The 23,221-nt window shown below is 36.9% G+C and overlaps 1 protein-coding gene across 6 annotated transcripts in view; it reads right to left on the bottom strand.

Moving 5' to 3' along the window:
• DMD (dystrophin) overlaps positions 1-23,221 on the bottom strand; it is a 2,254,125-nt gene that overhangs the window by 2,033,545 nt on the left and 197,359 nt on the right. The window lies entirely within an intron of this gene.

The following is a 23,221-nucleotide window of genomic DNA, read 5'->3' as shown; positions in this document are numbered from 1 at the left end:
GGTAAAAGCATAGACTTCATAAATCATCCAGCCCTTGAAAAATATTAGGTATCATACAACAAGCTCTTAAAGAGCTTCAATATCCTCAGAATAATGTTTTAAAGTTTAAGAATAATTACTCCCAAATCTACACAGTTTTGAATGTAACTTAACACTGGCCTTTGATTCGGTAAATTGCTAATTATGGCTATCTTTGTTAGATTTAAATTGAATTAGGTTAAACTGTGACCCAGTGATTTTCTGCCTTCTTATGTGGTCAATGCAAACAGTTATATTTAATGGTGGTAAAGCTGAGATAAAAGTGTTAACACAAGAGTCAGTTGCAAGGTCATTATTTTTTTCAAAGTAATGAAAACATAGTGCTTTATCTACTGTAAAATTACAGGCTAATGACTCAGTCCTACAGAGTGGCTCTCAAACCTTGTTCAATGTACCCACACTGATTTAAGAAATGATAAAGTATCATTTCAAAGATTAAATAATGATGAGGAGTCTAAATCACATTTTAAGTGGTGCCACCAAATATAAGTTTTTAAAGCTCTCGGTAGAATTTTTTTGGATAAAGAAGTGAGAAAAGTTATTCAATCAAAGCAGAAAGTAATTATTTATGGTATTTAAAAATATTATATTTGCATTACTTTTAAAAATAATTCAATAAATATTTTAATATCTTGTGAAAGTTTTAATACTGTCTTTCAAGGTATTGAAATCGAGCAGGACACTGAGGGGCCCTCCCTGGTACAAATACTTTCTGTGCCCCTCATTTGTTGCTTGTAGGAAATAGATTTTATTGCCTATTCTGTTTCCTCCAGTAGCCTCCAGGACCTTCCCTGAGTTCCAAAAGGCAGATTCAAATAGTTGCTAATCAGAGCGGGAAGGGGATGTAGAGATAAGGGAGGAGCAGTCAAGAAATAATAGTGCAGCCTTGGGGCAGAGTCTTGATTCTTCCTCAAGGAATATAGGTAACAATGTCTTTGAGTTCTGCAGGAACTAGGGCGCCCACTCAGGTGAAGGATAGTAAGTTCAGGGTAAGTACAAGATTGCTATAGCACTATCCTCTTACCTCATCACCAATCAATTAAGAAAGCCACACACCCTGCAGCCCACACCCCAAATTTTGCCTTTAAATTTTTTCCCTCAAAACAACTAGGAATTTGGGGGTTTTGAGCATGAGCCACCTATTCTCCTTGCTTGGCCTACAATAAACCGTTATCTGCTCTAAACTCTGACATTTCAGTGTATTTGGCCTCATTGTGCACTGGGTGCAAGAACTTTGGTAATAGCATCAAACTGCATTTTTGAATGTACCATGAACAAGGATATTAAAATAGTTTAGATTGCTCAGCCTATTTATTGAATGTTTACTGATCAAATAAGAGGTGAAAAATTACCTGATGAATCTTATTAGTAGGAACAAATAGCTTCTGTAAAATTTTTTTCTAAAATTTACCTCATTTGGATCAACCGTGTGCAGATTTTAATTACTTTAAAAGGTTACCTAAACTACCTCCATCACAATGACTCTGTCATTTTTTCTTACACATGGTTACTTATGCCAATGCAGTGCTAAAATTGAGAGAGCTTGTGAAAAATGTGTGGGGGAACAAATAGGGCACCACAAAATGTCTCTTTGGCATGTGTATTATTTGAAGCTGAAAACAATCAAGGCCAAACGACTCTGTAAGAACTTTTGACCTTTCTCCTAACTGCCTAAAAAGATGCAGATCTATTCCAGAAGGGAAGGCATCATCAAAAATAATTATAGAATGCAAAGAAAGAAAATTAGTCCCTCAATCATGTTTGATTCTTTGAGACCCCATGGACTATAGCCTGCCAGGCTCCTCTGTCCATGGAATTTTCCAGGCAAGAAGATTGTGTAATGGGTTGCCATTTTCTTCTCCAGGGGATCTTCCCAACCCAGGGATTGAACCCATGTCTCCGGCATTGCAGGCAGATTCTTTACCATCTGAGCCACTAGTGAACCCCAACTATAGTATAATATGAACTTAGAGTGGTAGACAGGGAGGTATCTGGTACAGTCTGTTAAAAATCCTCCCTGTGTCGCATTGTTTCTGTAAAGCTCAGCATTCATTTGTTTTCTTTTTATTTATTTATTTATTTACTTTACAATACTGTATTGGTTTTGCCATACATCAGCATGAAACTTGCCATGGGTGTACATAAGTTCCCACTCCTGAACCCCCCTCCCACCTCCCTGTCTTCCTGTGAATTGCCTTGCTCCCTTTTGAAATCCCAAACCACTACCCTCTTCTCCTTCTCTCTGAAGGCAAATAAGCCTCAGTGGCCAAACTTGTTATTGGGTCTAATTTTTCTAGTGAAGCCCTGTTCATTTGTAATTAAATTTGATTTTCTCCTGTTTATGGGTTTCAATTTCACTTTAATTCATAGGCCAACTAGAAGAACCTAGATAGGTAGAGGAAAGTTTCTTCCTCCTCCACAAATGTTATATAACATCTTCAAATAAATATTAGAAATATTTTATTCTGAAATAGTTAATTACCATATGAATTATTTTTAATGAAATATTTTGATATTTAAAAGAAAGCAAACTTAAGTTATTTTCTTCTATTTTTTGGCCTACTTAAGTTTAACTAAAAAATGCAATTATAAACTATTTAAAGTGTACACAGTAATGATTTGATATATGTGCTTCTACACTGTGTTTTCTCCTTTTAAAAAAGTAAATCTAATGAGGGGGGAGAAAGCACCAATTTTTAAAGAATTCACATTTAATGAGGAAATAGGAATTCTTCATTTAGTGTTTGTGATGAGTAGTCAGAGAGTCATCCTAAAATTATAATTGTCATTACTTAATTGGTTATATGGAGCAGAAATATATTGTAAGAACTACTACTTCTTAATTGCTACTTCTAAATTTCTGCTTTCCCTTTTTCTATTGTATATGATTTGATGGCAATTAAATTAAAATATTCCTTCATGCTGTAAATATTATAAATATCATTTAATTATTTGGAGATTTTAATATTGTAAGATTACTACACCAATTATATGGATATATTCTTGAATTTCCTAATCTAGGTGAAAACCTTCAACTTTTCGCCTAATGTAGTCAAATAGTTTAACTATATCAAATCACTTAACACACATATAAATATATATAATAAATTTACAAATTTAACATAAGTATTTATATTTATATAAATATGTATATATATGTATGTATGTATGTGTGTGTGTGTGTGTGTGTATATATGTGTATATATATATATGGGATGCCCAGGCAGTGCAGTGGTAAAGAATCTGCCTGACCATGCAGGAGATGCAAGAGTCATGGGTTCAATCTCTGGGTCAGGAAGATCCCCTATAGTAGCAAATGGCAACCCACTCCAGTATTTTTGCCTGGAGTAGGAAATCACAAGCCACTTCAGTATTCTTGCCTGGAAAATTCCATGGACAGAGGAGCCTGGTGTGCTATAGTCCACGAGGTTGCAAAGAGTCGGACACAACTGAGCACTCACACATATGCATGTATATATATAATCTCACTATTTTACTTATTTTCTACGTATTTTTGTTAATTCATTGAGATGCTTGGAAAATTTTTAAAGTCTTTTTATAACCCTTTAAAAAATAACCATTGATTTGTCATATCATTGAGCTTCAAATCTGACTCATTTCCATAGAACTGTATGCAACATATTCCTCAGTAATTAGTGAGTAGTTTTTCTTATATGCATTGCTTTATCCTAACATCTATATTTCTGTCCACACAGTGAGTGATATAAAATAGTGGACAGAGTCCCAACTCAAACTGTAATAAATGTGTTAATAATGGAAGCTCTAGACACTTTTCCAATAATTGTTCCACACAGGCTCATAGTTTGATGTGTGAATTTCAAAAGCAGAAATAGCTAGAAATTTCATGTTCTTATATTATTCTAAGGATTTATCAATACAGTTCTAAAAATATAAATATTTTTCTTTTAAAAACATACTTCAAGGGAAATATAGGAGGTGATAATAATGGGGAGAATTTCAAGGAAATTTTTATTTTTAAAGTTTTCTTTTGATTAGGTCAGCAGTGCATATACTGACTGATGATCAGAGCAGAAAAATGAAATATTGACTCACTTAAGGAAATGAGTCATTCTTACTTAAAGTGACCTTGGTTTTGGTCTACACATTAGAGATGAGAACAGATCCGCCGCTACATGTTCAAAGGTTCAAGTCCACGTGTTGAATGAGGGAAAAAAAAGAGTTTTTTTTTCCTATTCCCTCTTGTAACTTCATTGACAGGTAACTTGCATTGTTTTTCTTCCATTTCATTTCTTGGGCTAGTCCTACATAATGTTAAAACAATTTGGAAATATGGATCATGGAACAAATTCAATATCAGTTTATAAGCTAAACTACTAAGGTTGGTAATATATTTTGTGTTTTCGTTTTGTTTTGTTTTTCTTTTTACTTACTGCTTTGAGGGTACTGAATGCAGTTTTAGCAAAGAAAAAAAAACTCATAGTTTTTCTTCAATTCATAATTAAAAAAAAAATACTTGATACCGCTCATTATATACATTTTGAACTTGGTTCCAAAACCAATACATCCTACTCTATACCATGAAATTATTATCAACTATTTGCAATTATTTCAAATTAATGAAGACTTTAGACAATATCCTGATATATTACACTAAGGTTGCCAAACCAATAGTTTCTTGAAGATTAGTCTTTATCTATATTTTCTAGTCTACTTTGCAGTTAGGTTGAATCATGTAATTGGGTTTTGGCTCATGGGATGCTGGTGAAAGTAACCTAAGTCCTTTCCTGACCTAGTCAAGATATTTTAATATCCTTTTATAATTTGCTGTCCAATATGGTAGCCACTAGCTATATGTCCACTGAGCACTTCAAATGTGTCTATTCCAAATTGAGATGTGCTGAGCTGTGCATAATCGCTCAGTTGTGTTCCACACTTTGTGATCCCATGGACTATAGCCCACCAGGCTCCTCTGTCCATGTATCCCAGGCAAGAATACTGGAGTGGGTTGTTACTTCCTTCTCCAAGGGATCTTCCCGACCCAGAGATCGAACCCAGGTCTCCTGTGTCTCCTGCATTAGCAGGCAGATTCTTTACTATTGTGCCACCTGGGCTTCCCAATTGAGATGTGTTGTAAGTGTAAACACACGACAGATTTTAAAGAGGTAGTATAAAAATACTGTGAACTATCTCTGTAATAATATACTGACAACATGTTGAAGAGATAACAATTTGGATATATTGGGTTAATTAAAATACACTTTAAAATAGTCTTACTTATTTCTTTTTAAATTATAAATGTAGGTACAATAAAATTCTAAATAATTGGTTTACATTATATCTTTATTGGACAGTGTGGTCTAATGTCTCAGGGGTCTATGTCTTTTCACTTTCTACCATCATTCACTCCCTCATCTGTTAATCATGCAGCAATATTTATTACGAATCTACTATGTGCCAGATATTCTTCTAATAATCACTTTTGATAAGATAGAGAATGGAGGAAAAGGGGAGCACCCCAAAATAGGGCACCCCAAAATGTGCCTCTTTGGCATAAGGATTATTTTGAGCTGAAGGCAATCAAGACCCCAGATACACAGGAATAGCTTTTTGTCATCTTCTTTAAATGCCTAAAAGAATTTAGATAGAGAGCCTGTACCAGGAAGATGGTTATTACCAGAGATAACATTTACATCTGAGAGATTTATCAGCATGGCCTGGCAAAGATTTGTTTAGGCAGCATTTCCTTTTTTCACCTTCCTGTGAATTGTCTTCCTCCCCTTTGAAGTTTCAGACTGCTCTCCCATTCCTTAGCCCAGGATGGTATATAAATCCCAGCTGCCTGCCTTTGAATCTCTTATCTTTGTGGGGTTCATGTACATATGAACAAACAAAATTATTATTTTTTTTTTCATCTAGTGATCTCCTTTTATTTCAGGAGGGTCTCAGCCAAGAAGCTAGAAGGGTAAAGGGAAAATTATTTTTCCTCCCCAACAGAGTCACAGGCTGCACAATACAAATAAGAGGGAGTAGGTGGGCTAACTGATACAGAAACTGAATTATATGACAAGATTTTTTGTGCTCAGACTGGAATCTCTGCCAGGACAAGCAGGAGGAGTGATTCTAATGTGACTTTCTGAATGGTGCTTAAAGAACCACAGATGCTGTGTTCTATCTATTAGAAAGAATGAGAATACAGAGTTATGAAATGTTAAAAGACTCCTGTGTCTCATTCCTTGGACTTCAAGGGCTAAGGCATTTTGGCAATGCCGGCGAATTGCCCGGGGCTTCTGTGACTGTGGTGATAGTTGTGAAACAGGGACTCTCAGTGTTAGGAGCAGTTGAAGTGTTACTGTGTGAACTTATTGCTGGAAAACACACACTTTTTTCAGCCTTTTATAAATAATGAAAACTACTTAATAAACCATCCTCCATTTCCCATTATTATTCAAGTGGTTCAGATATACAGCATTCTCAGACTATTTCTGATTTTGTAGAGAAAATATAGAAGGCTTCTTTGCAGGTTCCTTCCAATTTATATTACTGCCAGAGACTTACTGCGTTCAACCGATTCTTTCCTATATAACATGAATTCTGTGTGCTTGTAAAACATAATAAAAATCTTGCTCATTAAAAATGGAATTCAACAAAACAAAACCAAAGGACTCAAATTATGAATATGAGCAAAGAACCACTTAGTTTATTTTCTATTCAATACTTTGACTAAACAACTCCAATTCTTCTGACTTTCCTCATAGGACTTTTTGCCTGATATTTTAGTCATTGTTCTCCTCCCTATCTTACATCATCCAAAAGAGTTTCCTTAACATATTCTTAGTTCTCTTTAACATGTTTATTCTTCAAATATATATATATATATTTAAAAACAAAGGCAGCAATGGTACACTTTACTGCTAACAAAATTTATTGCAAAAATATATGGAAAAAAGGCATTCCTTATTTTACACCTCCAAATCTTCCTAATTCATTTTTTCCCATTTCTTTTCTTAACAAAATGATATTGCTTATTCATATATCTTTTTTTCTCTTCACATGCAAGAATTAAAATTCTTTGCAAATTGCAGAGCTGATTCTAGCACCAAGACATGTACATCTTGTTGGGAACCCAAGGTAGCCTGTCTCAAAATATGCCTTAAAATGCCATATTGATATTTTGAATCAAAGTTACTTCACTGTAGGAAGGACACCAGACCCTCCTCTCTGTCTCCCTGAAAGAAGGAAATAAATCTCTCCTGTGAAAGGTGCCTTCTCTTCTCTTCCCTGGAAGAGAGGAGGACATACTTATTACCAGAGATAACGAGCATATATATACAAATCTCATTACTTTTGTACTAATTTACTACCTTAGCTCAAACTTGACTTAAATTTCTTACTAATTCAGCACCCAAACCAAAGTTTCTTTGTTCTATCAATTCCTGTCAAATTTACTATTTCTTCTTCCAAAGAGTATAAAAGCCACCTGCTTTTTCCACTTGAGGTGTCATTTTTATGAGACCTCTATGCATATGAATTTTTTTTTTCTTTTTCTTCAGTTAGTCTGTCTTGTGTCAATTTTATCATTAGTCCAGCTACAAGAACTCAAAGAGACAGAGGGGAAAAATTTCCCCTTCCTAACAGTCTTACTGGAAAAGGTCAGTTTTCATTCCAATCCCAAAGAAAGGAAATGCCAAAGAATGTTCAAAATACCACACAATTGCACTCATTTCATACGCTAGCAAAATAATGCTCAAAATTCTCCAAGCTAGGCTTTAGTAGTATGTGAACCGAGAACATCCAGATGTTCAAGATGGATTTACAAAAGGAAGAGGAACCAGAGACCAAATCGGCAACATCTGTAGGATCATAGAAAAAGTAAGAGAATTCCAGAAAAACATCTACTTCTGCTTTGTTTACTAGGCTAAAGCCTTTGACTGTGTGGATCACAACAAACTGGAAAATTCTTATAGAAATGGGAATACCAGACCACCTTACCTGCCTCCTGAGAAATCTGTATGCAGGTCGAGAAGCAACAGTTAGAACCAGACATGGAACAACAGACTGGTTCCAAATTGGGAAAGGCATACACCAAGGCTATATATTGTCACCCTGCTTATTTAACTTATATGCAGAGTGCATCATGAGAAATGCCAGGCTAGATGAAGCACAAGCTAGAATCAAGACTGCCAGGAGAAATATCAATAACTTCGGATATGCAGATGACACCACCCTTACTTCAGAAAGTGAAGAGGAACTAAAAAGCCAGTTGATGAAAGTGAAAGAGCAGAGTGAAAAAGCTGGCTTAAAGCTCAACATTCAAAAAACAAAGATCATGGCATCCAGGCCCATCACTTCATGGCAAAGAAATGGGGAAAAAATGGAAACAGTGACAGACTTTGTTTTCTTGGGCTCCAAAATCACTGCAGATGGTGACTACAGCCATGAAACTAAAAGATGCTTACTCCTTCAAAGAAAAGCTTGAGAAACCTAGACAGCATATTAAAAAGCAGAGACATTACTTTGCCTACAAAGGTCCATCTGGTCAAAGCTATGGTTTTTCCTGTAATCACATATGGATGTGAGAGTTACACCACAAAGAAGGCTGAGTGCCAGAGAATTGATGCTTTTGAATTATGGTGTTGGAGAAGATTCTTGAGGGTCCCTTGGACTGCAAGGAGATCAAATCAGTCCATCCTAAAGGAAACCAATCCTGAATATTCATTGGAAGGACTGATGCTGAAGCTGAAGCTACACTAATTTGACCACCTGATACGAAGAGCTGACTCATTAGAAAAGACCCTGATGCTGGCAAAGATTGAAGGCAGGAGGAGAAGGGGACGACAGAGGATGAGATGGTTGGATGGCAATACCAACTCAATGGACATAAGTTTGAGCAAGTTCCAGGAGATGGTGAAGGACAGGGAAGCCTGGCGTGCTGCTGTCTATGGGGTGTCATGGGGTCTCATGGGGTCTCAAGGAGTCAGACACAACTGAGCAACTGAACAACAGTCTCAAATCCACTTTTTTTCCACTTAGAAGATAAAACTGTAATAAGCAAATGATCAAGTCCAATATCTGTGATTTTTTTTCCTTGAATACATATGGAAAAAAAATTCTCATAGACATCTGCCAACAGAAATCCTGAAACTGAACAAGATAAGGAAAGAGACTTTCTCATCAACCACAGACAAGAAATAGCAAATGCTGTTATCCATGAAGAATGCAATCTTTGTAAGTTTATTTGAGTGGAAGAAAGCTAGGACTTGTTTTGTAAGTTAGTGGTATTTGTTTTATAACTTCGCACTGCTAATTTGCTAACCTACAACTACAGTGAAATAGAAAATACACCCAAAAGAAATATTCACATAATTGTTTAGGATCTTAAGACTATCAGACAGTATGCAATGATATCTAAATTGTTGTTGCTTTTAATCTGAACTAGTGGTTTACTGATTTAGACAACAGGTTTGATCTTTGGGAATATATTGAAATGCCTTACATATAGGCTCTGAATAAATTTTCACTGTCTAGTGTCATATACACTTCTTAAACAGCTCATTTATAATATTATTTAGAAGTAATCTTTATTTGAACTGCTTTTTTCAGAATATATGTGCATAGTATATAGTGAGGCAAACCTAAACATCAAGGGAATCTTGCTGATATTCCAAAATTGTATTCAATTCTTCAAAAGTCAGTTATGATAATAAAATCAGTAATACAAAGCTTTCTGCTTTGCCTTTATTCTTAAAAGGTAGAAACTAAATCAATTTTACTTGAAAACTGGCATATTAAAATCAAACATTTCCAGCTTTTGTGGTGACAAACAATCCTCCAGATTGTTGAATAGACCATTAGAGAAAACCTAAGCCAACATTCATTTTTCCTAAATATATATATTTCTCCTTTAATATCAGAAAAAAATATCAATATGAATGTAAGCATATATTTAAAAAAAAATTCAGAAGCCTGTCTATAAAACAAGAGGAAAACAACATTTTAAAAAGCATCAATCCATAAGCATTGACACCAAGCAAGACACTCTGGGGCTCCTGGGCACAAAAGCCCAGGAGCTTTTTTTTTTTTTTTTGTATTCACCATTTTCTGATCACAGGAAATAGGCTTCATTCAGTCTCCATGACCTTCCCTGAATTCCAAGGGGCAAGGGGATGTAGAGACAATGGAGGAACTGTAAACAGTGAAACAACAGTGGAGCTTTTGGAGCAGGGTCCTAGTTCCTCCTCAAAAAATACCCATAACAATATTTTTGCACTGTTTTGCAGATACTGAAACCCCCACCAGGTAGGAGAAGTTAATGGTATGGTGCCCAGAAGCATATAGACCCCAGACACTTAGAACCCGAAGACTGATGACACTGACTCCCACTTAACTTGCTACAAACCAATCTGAAGAACGTCCATGAGCTGACCCCACCCTCTTTGAACCATTACTATAATACTCCTCACTATGTCTGCCTGGAATGCAGGAGACCCGGGTTTGATCCCTGGGTTGGGAAGATCCCCTGGAGAAGGAAATGGCAACCCACTCTAGTACTCTTGCCTAGAGAATTCCATGGAGGGAGGAGCCTGGTAGGGTACAGTCCATGGGGTCGCAAAGAGTTGGACACGACTGAGCGACTTTACTTTCACTTTTCAATAAAACTTTCTCAGTTTGTTTGGCCTCACCATACCCTGAGCTCTTTCCCTCTACCTTGCCATATGCATCTCATTTATCTGGCTGTTCCTGAGTCATACGCCTTTTGAGTATAACAGTTTTCTGTATTCTGCTCTAGCAAATTAATCCAACCCAAGGAGGAGATCATGGGAACCTCTGATCTACAGCTAGTGAGTCAGAAGTACAGGTGATAACCTGGGCTTTCAATCAGCACCCTGATTTGGAGGGGGTCACTGGAACCTCCAATTTACAACTTGTGAGTCAGAAGTACAGGTAGCAATCTGGACTTGCAATTGGCTTCTGAAGTCAGTAGAGGAAGGAGGTGTGTGGGCATTCTTGTAGGAGTGAACCCTTAACTTGTGGGATCTGACATTATCTCTGTGTAAACAGTGTCAAATTTGAGTTGATTTATAGGACACCCAGGTGCAGAAGGAAATGGCAATCCACTCCAGTATTCTTGCCTAGAGAATTCCATGAACAGGGGAGCCTGCTGGGCTGCTGTCCATGGGGTCACACAGGGTCAGACACGACTGAAGTGACTTAGCATACATGCATGCATTGGAGAGGGAAATGGCCACCCACTCCAGTGTTCTTTCCTGGAGAATCCCGGGGACAGAGGAGCCTGGTGGGCTGCCGTCTATGGGGTCGCACAGAGTCGGACACAACTAAAGCAACTTAGCAGCAGCAGCAGCATAGGACACCCAGGACTTTCCAGTGGCTCAGTGGTAAAGAATCATCCTGCCAATGCAGGAGATACAGAAGAAGAGCCTAGAGGGCTACAGTCCATGTCGTTGCAAAGAGTTGGACATAACTGAGCATGCATAGGAAGTTCAGGTGGTGTCAGAGCACCGCTTGTCAATATGGGGAACCACCCTTTTTCCTACATTGGACACCTACATTGGAAGTGGGTGTTAGAATCATTTCAGCTAGAAGTACCCACTGCTACCAGGTCTTCTCAGCTGACAGGAAATATATTTTTAGGAATATATTTAAATACATGCTTATTTTCCATTGAAATTTTCCATTCAAATTTAACATGTCAAAGTACCCCATCCCAATTTTAAATTACAATTTTGTATGCTTTCTTTTATCTCCTATCACTTCATTGGTATTTATTTACAGTTTGTTTTTCATTTGTTTGTATTTGGCTATTTTTCTATATAAAATTTAGGGTCGGTTATCTAAGTCCAGAATAAAATATTACTTATATTGGAATGTCATTTAATTTACTCATTAACTTAGAAAGAACAGATACGTTTATGATATTAAGTCATGCTTTTAGGAATAAAGTAGGTCTTTCCCTTTGATTTTCTTTTGTGTCTTTCAGGAGAGTTTTAAATATAGATTTTAAGAATGTCTTATTAAATTTGTTTCTTGTTTCTACTGTTGTAAATGGGTATGCCTGATCCATAAAATCTTTGAGCTTGTTACCATGAAGTCTATTGAACTTGCATGTTAATTTTATATTCTGCTAATTTACTAAACTGTTTGTCTAGGTGTGTTTGTTAATGTTATTGTTTATTTGTGTTTTTTTGGGTTAACAGTCATATCTGCAAATTCAGATACTGCTACCTCTTCTTTCAACTGTTTTGCCTTGAATTAGTTTAGTTCACCTGGTTGTAATGGTTAACACTCTAAACACAATGTTAAGTAATAGTGAAGATAACTGAACAACCCTATATCTTTTATATGTTTTCCGTCTTTGGTCAGAATGCATCAAATATGTCCACATTAAGTAATATGCTGACTATTGGACTAAAGTGTATATACATGGTATAATATGTGAGCAAGAGTATCCAAAGATTCCTTTTTATACTAAGCATTTTTATCAGGAAAGGGTGTTTTACTTTATCAACTATCAGTATCTTAAATGTAAACATTATATTCAAATGTAAACAAAATGTTAAGATCAGTAGATAATTTGAAGAATGAGTTTGAAATTAAAAGAGTTCCCCAAAATAAATAATATAAACTAACAAGAAAGCAGGACCACAGAAAATATGAGCAATACAAGAGGCAGAAGAGAACTGCAAGAGAAGTACACTGAAAATCCAGAGACTATAAGAGAGAAGTGACTATTTTCTGAAACAAGATCATCTGGATATTAAAAAGAAAGAAGAAGCAAAAAAAGATAAATAGACTAAAAAGTATTTTATGACATAATATCCCTAAAAATATTACCTCCCTTGAAACCTTTCTCAGAAAGTTACCAGAGATTATAGTCTACTAAAAACCAAAGAATAAACCAAGAAAGGCTTCCCTGGTGGCTCAGACAGTAGAGAATCTGCCTTCCCATGAAAGAGATTCCAGTTTAATCCCTGAGTCAGAAAGATCCCCTGGAGAAGGAAATGCCTACCCACTCCAGTATTCTTGCCTGGAGAACCCCATGGACAGAGGAGCCTGGTGGGTTACAGTCCATGGGGTCATGAAAGAGTCAGACATGGCTTAGCAACTAAATAACAACAAACCAAGAAAAATGATGAACAGGATGTATGGCTCTGGGGTTCAAACAGAGAAGAGTAGAGAGAGGTCTTTGGAGAGTAGATGCATATCAGGATCAAGATCAAGCATTCTAGAAGGTGGTATGTATAACAAGAGGCTTGAGTTCTCTTAACTTGAACACCCTGGACTCTGACAATGGTAATCACACCTTCTTCTGATGCTTTCTGCCCTACTTTGTTTCTTTTTGACTTACGCCGTAAGTATTTTTGTTACCCAGTACTTCACTCATGGCCACGTGAGTCGTCTCATTTATTTCTCTAGTCACCAATTCTAACAAAGTTTAAGCTGTGCTTTCAAACCTGATTAATTTTTTACCCAACACATCTTGTAAAATCCCTTCAAATTCCATACCCCATTAAGCACAACATTACATAACCAAAATCCATTGGCTCTCATACTCAACTCAGCAAAATAAAAGCCTGTCAGACAAATGACAGCCTCATGCATTCTTCTCAGAGGGATTCAATTGTTCTTACCCTCACAAGAGTATAAATGACAATCACCACCAATAATTGAATATTTACTATATGCCAGGTATAATTCCATGTGCTTTGCATGCAGAACATCTTTTAATCTTTTAAATAAATATCTGACGGGGAAGTTGAGGCTTTGAAAGGTTTAATAATTTACTCAAGTTTACACACACTAAACGGTGAACTGGGAATTCTGAATTCAGGATTCTGAATCTCGTACTTGTCCTCATGACCACATTAAACCAAATATTTCAATATCGAAAATCAAAGTGATCAATGACCCTCCAAAGTATCTCTCTTTTCCTTTTTCTCTCATTTCTTCTCCCAATCTGTAGTACCTGTATCAGCCTAGTGCCCTGAAAAACTACCTGACACTCATCAGTGCGTTCCTCATTCTCCTTTTCCAATCATTAACCAAACTTTGTTGTCTCCATCTGTCCAACCAGGTCATCCCCATTTATATCATTTAGGACTCATATCAGGATTTTGCCATACCTTGGTGTAAAGGTTCAGGAAGCACTTGGAAATGTGGATCTTAAACTCAGTTTTACAAATGCAAGTATGAAAGTTTGCATACTCAAAAATCATTTGCTCATTGCTTCCAAAGTGTCATGCCCAATTTTAGGTCTTGGGTAGAGGTGATGCTTGAGGATATGAAAGAAGATGAAAGAGAGTGTTCAGAGAAGGAAGGACAGAGATCATTGCTGGTATGACTGACTTTGTTTTCAAATTCTTTCTCCCTTTCTTCCTTCTCTATTGCCATTCATTCCATCCACTCAATAATCATGTATTGACATCACTATATACCAGGGAGTATGTTCTAGGTTGAGTACATAGTGATGACTGAGTCAAGGTTCAGACCCTCAAGAAGTTAACAGATGCAAAATATATGTAAATAATAATTATAATGCAGTCAACAATTGTTCTATATAGTAATTGCTGTGAAGAAGGAAACTATAGGTAAATCAAGGCTGTCTCTGCTGATATATGGCCATCCATTCTAGATCATAGGAGAAGCAAAGATCAGGTTAACTCTAGTGCAATTGTATTGGATTACATACACATTCATTCACAAAATGATGATGGTACTTTGTATTTGCTCTCTTTTTTTTTTTGAAAATTGAGATAACTTCCTTCTTTCCTTCTTCCTTCCCTCCCTCCCCTCTTTCTTTCTCTCTCTCCCTATCCCCCTTTCCTTTCTTTCTTCTCTTCACTCCTCTATCCCTCATTTCCTTCCTTCTTTCCTTGTAACCTTGAGGTAAAATTCAGAAGCTGAAAATAAATACTCTTTCCATGAAAACATATCCAAATTAAAATTATTTTCCATGATTTCTCATGAGAAATTTAACTGTACTTTTTTTTTTTTCTAAAACCCCCTTCTTTCAACAGTCTTTTTTTTTTTTTTTTTTTAATCCCAGTAAACAGCCATCCTGTTCTTCCTTATGTTTAGGTTAAAATTGTTTTTCTCTACTCTCTCAATCTAGGTATCTAGTTCATCAGCAAACCCTGTTATTTCTACTTTCAAAATGTATACAAACTATGGCCATTTCTCCTCGGGTCCATGGCTAACAACCAAGTCCTAGCTCCACACCAAAACTGAATTATTATACTAGCCTCTAGCTCACCTCTCATGTCTAGAGTGTAACTCACATTGGTTCTGTTGTTGATGTTGTTTAGTGGCTAAATCATGTCCAACTCTTTGGGACCCCACGGACTCTAGCTTACCAGGCCCCTCTGTCCATGGGATTTCCCAGGCATGAATAATGGAATGGGTTGCCATTTTTTTTCTCCAGGGGGTCTTCCTGACCCAGGGATGAACTCAAGTCTCCTGCATTGTATGTGGATTCCTTACCACTGAGCCACCAGGGAAGCCCCACATTGCTCTAGTCACTACTTAAGATTCTCAGCCTCCTAATCTACCATAATGTAGAAGCCAATGCCTTTACAATGGTCAATTAGATCCTACCTGATTTGGCCTCCTAACACCAATTCAGCTGTGGCTCACAACACTCTTTTCCCCAGTCACTCTATTTCAGCCACCCTTATGTCCCTTGAACACACACAAGGACTTTTGTACCTGTTCTTCCTTCTGTCTGGAACTTTCTTCTGCATGACATCTGAATGATTCATTCTCTTCCTGCCTTCAGGTTTTGTATGTGTCTCTTCAGAGAGGTTTTCTCAGGATCCATTATAGAAAATAGCCACCCACCCTATTATTATCCTTTCCTCATCCTGCTTTATTTTCCTTTTGAGTACCAACCACTATCCAGGTGCAGAGAGATAAAATAAGTTGACAAATAAATACAGAAAATGTCAAATACTTTGCTAAATGTTTCCTTGTTTAGTTTAGCTCATCTGGCTCACAGAGCCCTACAATTAAAGAGAATTTTTCTCTTTCATGCTATGCTCAGAAACCTAGAACACCTGACATGTCACAGGTGCTCAATAAATAATAAATGAATGAATATAGACTTTATGTATTTATATAAAAACATGTTTTCTTAAATATAAATGATTATTTATGAAGAATATGAGCTTAATGTATGGCTATAATATTCAAAATATTTATTACCTAACACAATAGTTGCAGGTAATTTAAATAATAGGACCAGTTCTTACAAAAAGCACCATCCATTGACCATATACCAGATTGACCACAAAGTTTATTCATGTTTTTCCATAAGATGTTATGGATAAACCTGAACAAACATTTTGGTCAACACATATTTTGAAAAGATTGGTTTTCTGGGTGCCAGGTAAGCTAAATCAAAGAAGAAAACATTTAGTAAATTCATCCATAATTCTCATTTGTTCTCATTAAATGACAGCTAATATTAAACCATGGGGGTGGTTTCACTCACATTTCTAATTAAGGGGTCTGCTTGTTTCCATCTGTCAGTGGGCTACAACCCTGGACAAGACTGAAAGTGATGACTTATTTACTGATCACCTATTATCTACTCTTATTGTTAATTCTCTTTGTATACAGAATTGAGATAGTGAAATTAGTTTAAATTAGAGTCAGATTAGGCAAAGGACTTTTTGAAAACCATACTCTGCCTTTTATTGTACATGAACTTTACAAATCTGCCTCTAGCTGCATTGCAAAAGAGATTTTTATTGCTGAACTTGTTTCAATGTATTCATGTTAGATTTGATTTTAACTCTCTGTGTTCTGGCTACCATGATCATAATTGGATAGAGAATTCTAGGAGGCTAAAGGAACCCAGGTCAAGTCTAAAACATAACCCTTAATGGAGCACCAAACAAGAGTCTCAGAATACCACTAAAATAAATCTCTCTTGCAGAAGCAAAGTAACGAACAAAAGAGAAATTGAAGGACATGGTATAAGCATTGGAAACTTTCTATCAGTAAGAAAAACATATCAGTGCCTATGAAATAATTGCAGTGAAAGAAAACAAGGAGATACAGTTGACAGTAATGTGTGGATGGACTATTTTTTTACCCAGAACATAGAGCTCAACTATATTAATTACTTTCTTTATCACCTATCAAACCAGTCAATCCTAAAGGAAATCAACCCTGAATATTCATTGGAAGGACTGATGCTGAAGCTGAAGCTCCAATACTTTGGCCACCTGATGCAAAGAACTGACTCACTGTAAAAGACCCTGATGCTGGGAAAGACTGAGGGCAGCAAGAGAAAGAGGCAACAGAAGATGAGGTGGTTGGATGGCATCACTGACTCAGTGGATGTGAGCTTGAGCAAACTCTGGGAGATAGTGAAGGTCAGGGAAGCCTGGCGTGCTGCAGTCCATGAGGTTGCAAAGGGAAAGTGAAGTTGCTTAGTCATATCTGACTCTTTGTGACCCCAAGAACTGTAGCCTACCAGGATTCTCCGTCCATTGGATTTTCCAGGCAAGAGTACTGGAGTGGGTTGCCATTTCCTTCTCCAGGGGATTTTCCCAACCCAGGGATCGAACCCATGTCTCCTGCATTGTAGGTAGATGCTTTACCATCTGAGCCACCAGCAAAAGAGTTGGACAAAATGGAGCAACTGAATGACAACAAATCTGCTTATAGGACAGAGTTTTGAAAAATACTCTGTCTACCTTTCTCAGATATGTATGCCAATCAGATATATATTGATTGAGACCTGTAACATAAGAATACTATTATAAGCCTATATACATGTTATATATATATTGGTTGGGTTGGCCAAAAAATTTCTTCAGGTTTTCCAATACAATGTTATGGAAAAACCCAAAGGAATTTTTTGGCCAACCCAACATTTTACATATATGTATTTATATTTATATATTAAAAAAATCTGTTTGGTAGGTTTGTGAGTCTTTTAACACCAGTCCAATTCTATTACTGAGTAAAGATCCCTTTGGATAGATCTCAACTTCAATCAAGGATTGTGATTCTCAGCTGGAGAAAGATCATTCCCCATTGAGGGTTCATCAAAATCCTAGATGCTGCTGCAGCTGCTAAGTAGCTTCAGTCATGTCCGACTCTGTGCAACCCCATAGACAGCAGCCCACCAGGCTCCTCTGTCCCTGGGATTCTCCAGGCAAGAACACTGGAGTGGGTTACCATTGCCTTCTCCGAAATCCTAGATGAAGTTTCCTTAAACGTTCTCTACTATGGACCTGATTAAATTGCTGATGTTCTATAGCAGTTATTTCCAGTGTGGTCCCTGTAGCATCAGCATGTCTCTTCACTGCCTGTTCAAACACCTAGAGTACCTGATATACATTGAAGTGAAGTGAAGTGAAGTCGCTCAGTCATGTCCGACTCTTTGCGACCCCATGGACTGTAACATACTATGCTCCTCCGTCCATGGGATTTTCCAGGCAAGAGTACTGGAGTGGGTTGCCATAGATCTCAATAAACAATTATTTGGTAAGTATAGATTATGTGTGTGTAGTGTAAACACCTAACAATTAGTTTTTCTGATGATAATGTAAGTGCTTAATATTAAGCTTTTGATTGCCAAGGCATCCACTTCAAAGACATCCATTTGGAATAAGCACATGACCAGCTACATAACTAGATAAAGAGTCAGGCTGCCTCACCCATGCAAGTTACCTCTTTTAGAAAGCCTAGATAACTGAGAATTTGAGTTAGATAACTGAGAGTTTGCTTTTCTCTCCTAGCATTTAATTCCTACTCTTATGTTTTAAATTCACCACAGCGAACCCACAAAAACCTAAGTATCCCATCCTTGACCCTAATAAAGACAGAATTCCAAGTTTTCTCTCTCTCTACCTGTGACCTCACTATGTGGTTCCAGGCATGCCTTGTACCCTCCAGGTTCAGGGCAATAAACCAAAGCTTTTTTTTTTTTTTTCCCTTCAAAGTTCCCTGATGGTTGTTGCTGAGATGCTTCTTGAAATAATAATAAAGAATCACAAGAGCCAATACAGTCACTACATTGACTCCACTCAAGAAGTATCTGTGGGACCAGGTGAGTGCCCCCAGCATTTCTAGCCAATAGCAACATTATTGATAAGCTAACTGACTCAAAACAGTGTATTACTTTGAAAGCATGTTTCTTTCAATATAAATGGTTCTTTATGAAGGATAGGAACTTAATTCACAGACATGCTATTAAAAATATGTCTTCACAGTCTGACATAATAACTGCAGGTAATTTAAATAACAAGAACACTTTCTACCTGGTGTTCTTAAAAATCAAAGTTCTTGTCCCCCCCTAGATCCACACAGTCAGAAACTCTGGCTGTGGGTTCTAGTGATCTATGTTTCAACAAGCCCTGAAAGTGACTGTGATGCAGCGTGATGATGAATGTGTGTGATATCAAACAACTCTACAGAAAAAGGTAACCCATTTACATTTTCATTTTAGATCCAGATGTCTATTCCCTAAGTGTAAACTCTAGGCTTCAGATTCAATTTTGCAGGAAGAATTAGTGGTCCTAATTAGGGAGGGCAGTCTAATTGCTCCATAACTATCTTCTGTTGTAGAACTTCACATTTTTCAACCAGAAGTTGAATGTTAACATGATCAAATTGATATTTGGCCCATTCTTGGCCCAACTGGCCCCAACAACAATACAATTATTCAGGAATGGCATCTTGCTCTCTCTCATAACTTCCATTCTCCACTCACACAGATCTCCTTGGCCACCTGTCATATGACAGGCCAAACTTCTTTAAGTGTTCCATACTTCTGCATGCAATTCTTGTTGCCTTTGCCTTTCTTTAAATTGTCTTTGCATGGACAATCTCAGATTAAATGTCACCTCTTTTCAAAAGGTTTTCCTCCTCTCTAAGCAATTAGTCATTTTTCCCATCTGCATTCTCATAGCACTTCTATTATATTAAAGGTCAAATTGTATTTTAATTATGTTATATCACTACTTCTTCCTTCAGATGATAATCTGGAGAAGAAAAATCATGTTGAATTGTGCCTTTTTCAGTGTATAGTACTATGCCGGCTACAGAGTTGGCAATCAATAGATATTTGTTGAATGCTGAAAGGTTATTTTAGCTACCATATAGTTCCAGTGGGACAGTACCAGAGTGCCAACTATTCTTTCCAAAATAAAAATAAATCTCTAAAGTCAATATATGTTGTTTTACTAGAAAGTTATGTAGGGCCCTAAGATAGAATAAATCAGATAACTAATACATTTGCCTATCAGCTACAGGGAATTGTTTTTGCCAGCAACAGTCATGCTAATTGGTAAATATTTACATTTGCCAGCCAAATATGCTTGCCACTGAAACCATTCCATACTATGTAGATATTGCAATCAACAACTTCATTTCTGTCGTAAGATATTTCAGAACATAGAGTAAAACATGTATACCTTCTAAAACTAGCTAGAATTATTGAGCTCAGTAACAGTGGATTGATAAAGAATAACATATTTCTAAGAAAGATGTACAACATAAACAATAAATCATTTGTTTTTCATTGAAAACAGTGAGAATGATCACAATCTAATTTTCCTTTCATTAACTGAATGATATCCTTTGTTACTTGGGTACTTTGCAAAGATTAGATTCGGGAAAACATTCAAGGGAATGGTTCTCAATGGATTAGACCATTAGCATAATCATCTCTATTGCAAACACTAGACATATCATTCTCGAAGTCATCTTAACACTTTGTGTAGATGTCACGGAGCCCACATGCCAGTAAAACAATACCTTGCATTTCTCACCAAATTATTTTAAATCAATATTTAAATTATCTCTTATACATAATAATTTGCTAATGTCTAATGGAAATAAAAATCAATATTAATAAGTAACAATATCCACAATTTAATGATGATATTAAAAATTAGATTATGCCACTCACTAAAATATAACATGTAAAAGCTTTAAAATTTAATATATTAGAAATCACTTGGAAAGAATCAATTAAAAGTCTTCCTCAACAGTGATTGAGTTTGGGGGTTATTAAACATCCAAAGGTAGGTTAAAGTTTCTGTTGGTATTGCAAGCATTAAATTTCTTCTCAAATTTTCAATGAACTCAAAATCCTTTTCTACTTCTCATAAAACCTATCAATTGTGTGACATGTCCCAAGAAAAATGCAGCATTTTGTACATGGAGTAGTTGTCACAATAGTAACAAATATGGAAATACCATGGGGTTTAAAGTCCAGTTTCCTGGCTTCCAGCTTCATCCCTTTCCTTTACCTTGAGTAAGCCACCTAAATCTCATTAGCTCATCCTGAATATTTATCTCATGAGGTCAGTACAGCAACTAACCATGAAAGCATATCTCAAGAACGTTATTAACATAAGGATATATTGGAACCAAAAAGCTCCTATTGTTCACTATTTCTGAAATGAGGATTTCTATAGTCTCCTGTACCAATATTCATCTCTCCAGAACAATCGTATCAAATAATTCAAGTGCTACCAATGCCTTATATGGGCTTATTATCATGATCCAGAGCTGAAGCAACTTAGCAGTAGCAGGAGCAGAGACTTAGTTCACTGCCCTTCAATCTCCCTAGTGACCTAATTCTTCCTGATACCAACTAGGAGGGAGAAACAGAAAGCCAGGAGCATACTGGTTTGTGTCTGTTCATATTTATGGTAACCTTCCATGACACAACAGCTCTGCTCTATTACTTCTGATAGTCAGGCCCCTTGTACACAGTGGTGGTTTACTCCTAATAAGTCAGGTCAAGTCATGTCTTACTCTTGTCCCCTTGGACTATAGCCCACCAGCCTCCTCTATCCATGGGATTTTCCAGGCAAGAGTACTGAAATGGGTTGCCATTTCCTTCTCCTGGGGATCTTCCCAACTGAGGGATCGAACCCAGGTCTCCTGCATTGCCGGCAGATTCTTTACCGACCAAGCCACCAGGGAAACCCCTCTTGTATTATGGATATATATAAACTTGTTAGTACATATACATTTAGAACTGACATAGTGGAAAGGTACATACAAATTGTTATCTCTTGCACTGAAACAATGTTTTTCCCCTATGTCTCAGTATCCTCCTTTTATATAATAACAGTGTTCAACTAATTTTAAATATATAATATGCTTACTGTGTGTGCCTGCATGTTTGTGTGTGTGTGTGTGTGTGCGCGAAAGCTGAAGGCATGGATTGGCATAGACAGTGTGGTAAGATGATGAAATATAAATATATGCTCTATTCTCTCTGTTCCATCCAAAGAGAGTAGCCAAAACCATCTTCAGGAAAGAAATAAGCAGGCATCCAAAGAAGTGCCTAAATATGCTGTTCATTCAATTTAGAAAATACATTACATGATAGCAAAATTGGCAATATTTTGTTTTCTATTTATACCATTTTTGATATATGTTTTCTCATAAAGTAGAACTAGACATATAAGGAAAACAAGGCTCAAAGGGGGCTTCCCAGGTGGCGCTAGTGGTAAAGAACCTGCCTGCCAGTGCAGGAGACATAAGAGAAGTGGGTTCGATCCCTGGGTCTGGAAGATCCCCTGGAGGAGGTCATGGCAACCCACTCCAGTATTCTTGCCTGGAGAATCCCATGGACATCAGAGAAGCCTGGTGGGCTACAGTCCGTGGGGTCGCAAAGAGTCGGACACGACTGAGCGACTTCACTTACTTACTTACTTACTTAAGGCTCAAAGAATTTGAATTTTAGATGTACCTTTCTGAAATGTCTTCAAGTGTAGATATAGTGATTTCTCCTAAGGCTCCATGGTACAGAGCTGTATAAAGAAGCCTTGTTTACTGACTCACAATTTTAGTGTGAATTTATATTATATCATGTTCATTATGCTGGCAAGATGGTAAATTATGGTGAATTCTTGGGAAAATATGTTGCTTCAGTTGATTGTACCCCACGTGATTGTTATCATGAGAGGGTGTATCGGGTGTTTTTGGCGTGGGCATATACATTGCATGGGCTTTCCCTTGTAGCTCAGGAGTAAAGAATCCTCCTGCCATGCAGAAGATATGAGTTCTATCCCTGGGTGGGGAAGATTCCCTGGAGAAGGAAATGGCAACCCATTCCAGTGTTCTTGCCTGGGCAATCCCATGGACAGAGGAGCCTGGAGGGCTACAGTCCATGGGGTTGCAAAGAGTTGGACACGACTTAGTGACTAAG

The sequence above is a fragment of the Oryx dammah genome, unplaced genomic scaffold (genome assembly GCF_014754425.2).
Source record: "Oryx dammah isolate SB20612 unplaced genomic scaffold, SCBI_Odam_1.1 HiC_scaffold_23, whole genome shotgun sequence".
Taxonomy (NCBI): Eukaryota; Metazoa; Chordata; class Mammalia; order Artiodactyla; family Bovidae; genus Oryx; species Oryx dammah.
This window is presented reverse-complemented; position numbering and strand designations above follow the sequence as displayed.